Below are 5,711 nucleotides of genomic sequence, written 5' to 3' on the forward strand. Positions count from 1 at the left end.
ATATCCTGTCTCAAACACTATTTTAACAAGCCTCTCTATTCATTGAATTAAGAGAGTAGAGTTGTATATCTATCCTAACTATTTTGAGTATGCAGATACAAAAGAGTCTTTCATTTCTATCCCATTTTTTGGTTAGTTTTGTCAGAGAAGAGCATTCCATTGTCATTTGAATATTGTATATGCTTGAATTCAGCAGAATCTCTTAATAGTAGTCCATAACAGTAGTAGGTTTTCCATAAGACTGGCAATGTCCAAAGCTGTTGACTTGAGCTTTGTACAGCTCAGCATATTAATGTGGCTTTACTTTTCATACTTTATTTTCATACTTTCTGCTAGATGGTTAAGACCAAGTTAGAGCAAGACCTATATAACAAGAAATGTAACTTTCATATCCAACAAGGTCAGTCAAATCCCCTCAGGATTTAATATGAAACCCTATACCACAGTTCGTAGGTCCTTTGTCAGTGTCAGTGCCTTGTGGATGAGTCATGGCCATTGCTTGACCAATTTTCTCACTGTGAAAGCCTGAGAGAATGTTTTCTCTCCATATGACTCTCCTTAGGCACACTCTACATCATTGATCACTTTCCTCCTTGGCCCCATAATCTCCTTGATCAGAAAATTTGGGACACAACTGAGTTACGTAATGTTACAGTATAGCTTCTCCTATGTCCTGAGTCCTCACTGACCTTGAAAGGGTAGGGCCAAAATGTTGGCTGTCCTTGCAACCCTTCTTTTTCTCTGATTTTTGGTCTGTAAACTTAGGTTGTTAACCCTCCAGAAGAGAAGCTTATTATTACCCTACAACATATGCAGTGGGGTTTAACTTCACTATCTGTCTGAATATCAAACATCTTAGGCATAACATGGAACAGGTATTTTCCATCAAGTATTGATATGTTAAACTTTAAGCCCCTGCAGAATATGAAGACAAACATTAAAAAAATTTTTTTTGAAAAAATATCAATAAACAATTAAATAACTTTACACAGAAATTAAAAAATATAACCATCCACAGCATTGTAGCAGGACTGTCCTGTGACATTTTTTCCTGTCTCTTGTTTTCATTTATTTCCTTTTTTTAAAAACAAACATTTACTTGAGAGACAGTATGACAGTAATTTGTATGTCATGACAAGCAGTACATATTTAGAAGAGTGGAATGGCAGGCAATCCAAGCATGACCCTACTATTACACATTGCTATCTTCAATGCAGCTGCTTACTTCACAGGTATCAGCATACATAGTTAGTCAGGGTGAGAATCCTACCAATTAACTGCTAGTTTCAAAAACATGCTGCAGATCCTGAGGATCCATGCCTTACCCATCTAGTGCATATAAATATATGGCTTTGCCCCTGTTATGTTTCCCAGCTTTTCTTCTTGCCCTCTCCTCATTGCCAATCGTAAAGTTCTCACTTTCCTTTTAATTGTGTTATACCTTTCTATTTGTATTTCTTTTTTTGAGATCTTATACTAGGGAGATGATACGATATTTACACATATGGGTCTGGTTTATTTCACTTATGAGTATATCTTCAAGTGGCATCCACTTTAATTGATGGCTTTGAATTTATCATTCTTTATAGCTGAGTAATACTCCATTGTGTAAAAATACCCCATCTTTTTCATCCATTCCTCAGGTGACAGGCATCTTGGTTGTTTCCAAGACTTAGCTATCACAAATTTTGCTACTATAAACATAGGTACACATATATCACTATGATATGACATTTGCAGTTCCTCTAGAAAAATTCCCAGTTGGGGGATAGCTGGTTTGAATGGGATTTCCAGTCCTAGTTTTATAAGGAGTCTCCACACTGATTTCCATAAAGGCTACACCAGTCTGCATTCCCACCAGCAGTGGAGAAGTGTTCCTTTTTCTCCACAGCCTCTTCAATGAATTGTTATTGGCCGATTTCTTTATGATAGCCATTCTTTGTGGGGTGAGATGGTATCTCAGTGTTATTTCATTTTGCATTTCATGGATGGATAGTGATGTGGAGCATTTTTTCATATATTTATTCACTTCTTTAATTTCGTCCTCTGAGAAGTGTGTGCTGATAGCAGATGCCCATTTCTGGATTGGGTCTTTAAATTTTTGGGCCTTAATTTTTTTTAGTTCTTTATAAATTCTAGAGAGCAGATCTTCATCTGAGTGCTTACCAGTTAAGATTTTTTTTTAATTTGAGGGTTGTCTTTTCACTTTGTTGGTAATTTCTTTTGACGTGCAAAAACTTCTTAAGAAGAGGAGGTCCCAGCTGTTAATTCTTTCAAGCATTATGTGTGATTTGATTTTTGTTCATGAACTTTTTGCCCACCCCTATGTCTTCAAGATTTTGTCCTAATTTCTCTTCCAGGAGATTTAGTGTTTCTGTTTTAATGTTTAGATCTTTAATCTACTATGACTTTAGCTTAGTGCATAGTGATAGATATGGGTCAAGTTTTAGTTTTTGGCATATAGAGAGCCAGTTTTTCCAGCACCATTTGTTAAAGACACTATCTTTCTTCCAGTAAGCATGTTTGGTCCCTTTGTCGAAGATCTGGGACTGAATGTACTCATAGAAGCCTCTGCATCTCCTAATCTATTCCATTGATCCTAGGGTCTATTTCATTGCCAGTAAAATGCTGATTTTATCACAGTAACCCTGTAGTATAATTTCAAGTCAGGAATTGTAATGCCTCCTGCCTTGTCTTTGTTGGTCAGGATTGCCTTTGCTATTCTAGAACTTTTCTGGTTCCAAATAAATTTTAGGAATGATTTCTCAACCTCTGTGAGGTATGTTGGTGGTAGATGGATAGGGACTGCATTAAATCTGTACAGCAATTTTGGGAGTATGGTCATTTTCACAATGTTGGTTCTTGCTATCCAAGAGCAGGGAGTATCTTTCCATTTTCTGAAATCCTCTGCTATCTTTTTTCACAGTACTGTAATTTTTCTTGAAAAGATCTTTAACTTCTTTAGTTAGATGAATTACAAGGCATTTCATTTTTCACGGTGTTATTGTAAAAGGTATTGTTTCTCTAATTTCCCTCTCAGTGCTTTTGTTATCTGTGTAAAGGAATGCTATTGACTTTTGGGTACTGACTTTGTATCCTGCTATGCTGCAGAATTTGTGTATCAATTCTAGTAGCTTCTTGGTGCAGTTTTTTGAGTCTCCCAAGTAAAGTATCATGTCATCTGAAAATAATGATAATTTAACTTCTTCTTTACCTATTCTTATTCCTTTTATTTCTCTCTCTTGGCTAATGGCTGTAGCTAATGATTCCAGAACTATATTGAATAAGAGGGGTGATAGAGGACATCCTCGTCTTGTACCAGAACCAAGAGTAAACAGTTTCAGTTTTTCCCTATTTAGAATTATATTAGCCATTTGGTTGTCATAAATGGCCTTGATCAGATTGAAGTAGAGGCCTTCTATTCCAATTTTCTGTAGGACTTTGAATATGCATGAGTGTTGGACTTTGTCAAATGCCTTTTCTGCATCAATAGAGATGATCATGTGGTTTTTAGATTTTGCTCTATTAATATAGTGTATTACATTTATAGATTTTTGAATATTGAACCATCCTTGCATCCCTGGGATGAATCCTACCTGGTCATGGTGTATGATCTTCTTGATGATTTGCTGTATTCTATTTGCTAGGATTTTGGCATCTATGTTCATGAGGGAGATAGGCCTGTAGTTCTCTTTTTTAGTTGCTTCTTTCCCTGGTTTTGGTATCAGTATAATACTTGCCTCCAGGAATGATTTTGGGAGGATTGCTTCCTTTTCAATTTCCTTGAATATTCTGAGGAGTATTGGGATTATATCTTCTGTAAATTTCTTGTATAATTCAGCTGTGAGTCTATCAGGGCCTGGACATTTCTTTGTAGGTAGGTTTTTTATTACATTTTGCATTTCATTGACTGTTATTGGGTTATTGAGAGATGTAATATGTTCTTGATTCAGTTTTGGTAATTTTTACTTTTCTAGGAATCTGTCCATTTCTTCTATGTCTTCTATTGTGTGAGAGTAAAGGTTCTCATAGTAGCTATTGACAATCTTCTGAATTTCCACTGGGTCTGTGGTAGTTGCACCCTTTTCATTCCTTATAGCATATATTTGAATTTTTTCTTTCCTCTTTTTGGTGAAGTTAGCTAGGGGCTTATCGATTTTATTTAATCTTTCAAAGAACCAGCTTTTTGCTTTGTTAATTCTTTGAACTGTTTTCTTTGTCTGAATTGAATTACTTTCTGCTCTAATCTTTATGATTTCTTCCCATCTTTGGACTCTGGGTTTGGTTTGCTTTACATTTTCTAGATGCTGGAGGTGCATTTTTAGGGTGTTTATTTGTTCCTGTTCTGTTTTCCTAAAGTGTTAGTACACAGCTATGAATTTCCCTCTGAGAACTGCTTTCACTGCATCCCATAAGTTCCAAAAAGCTGTGCTTGAATTTTCTTTGAATTGTAGATATTGTTAAATTTCTTGTTTAATTTCATCTGTGACCCATTGGTTGCTGAGTAGGGTATTGTTTAATTTCCATGTATTTATGTGGTTTTTCTGGGGTTTTTTGTCTCGTTTATTTCCATTTTCATTGCACTGTGGTTAGATAATATGCATGGGATAATTTCTGTTTTCTTGTATATACTTAAGCATGACCTGTGGACCAATATGTGGTTAATTTTAGAAAATGGCCCATGTGCAGCTAAAAAAAATGTATATTCAGCTGTGGTTGGGTGGAATGCTCTGTATATGTCCACCAAGTCCATTTGTTCCAAGTTCTGATTCAGTTCTGCTACTTCTTTGCTAATTTTTTGTCTGCTTGACCTATCTTTTTGGGATAAGGGCATGTTAAGTCTTCTGTTAAGATTGTAGTATTGGATATTAGACTTTTCATGTCCATTAAGATTTATCTTATATAGTTGGGTACTCCCGTGTTTGGTGCATATACATTTATGAGTGTTACCTCTTCCTATTGAATTTTTCCCCAAACCAGAATGTAGTGGCCTTCTTTATTTCACTTAGTCATTCTTGGTTTGAAGTTGAGACTATCTGAGAACAATATTGCTACCCCTGCTTTTTTCTGAGGTGCTCAGGTGTGTAGTATTGTTTTGCATACTTTGACTTTCAGCCTATGAATTTCTTTTTGAGTTAAGTGTGTTTCTTGTATATAACATATTGTTAGATTGTGTTTACTAAACCACTGTGCCAGTCTGTTTTTTTTTAATTGATGGATTTAGTCCATTTACATTGATGTTATAATTGAGGTGTATTGATTTATGATCAACATGTTATTTACCTGCTGTTGTTTACTCCTTTTTGTCCTGTGTTTAATTGTTTGCCCTATTTAGTGGACTCCTTCTGTTCTCATTCATGAAGTTCTGATCATTTTGGTCCCTCTCTAGAACATCTTTTAGTAGTCTGTGTAGGGTTAGCTTTGTCATTATGAAATTCTTTAGTTGTTCTTTGTCATGGAAGTATTTCACTTCTCCATCAAACTTAAAAGAGAGTTTTGCAGAGTATAGTAGTCCAGGCTGGAATTTGTTTTCCTAGAGGACTTGAAGTACTAACTCTGCTCCATGCTATTCTTGCTTTCATGGTTTGTGAAGAGAAGTCTGCTGTTATTCTGATGGGTTTTCCTTTGAATATGATCTGTTTCTTTTCTCTAGTGGCTTTCAGTATATTATTCTTGTGCTGGATTTCTGGGATCTTGACTATTATATGTCT

The 5,711-nt window shown here is 35.6% G+C and overlaps 1 protein-coding gene across 1 annotated transcript in view; it reads left to right on the plus strand.

Annotated features, from left to right (window-relative positions):
• The window catches only part of Eqtn (equatorin), a 27,597-nt gene that overhangs the window by 13,044 nt on the left and 8,842 nt on the right, over window positions 1-5,711 (plus strand). The window lies entirely within an intron of this gene.

Source organism: Octodon degus, unplaced genomic scaffold (genome assembly GCF_000260255.1).
Source record: "Octodon degus isolate 3935 unplaced genomic scaffold, OctDeg1.0 scaffold00099, whole genome shotgun sequence".
Classification (NCBI taxonomy): Eukaryota; Metazoa; Chordata; class Mammalia; order Rodentia; family Octodontidae; genus Octodon; species Octodon degus.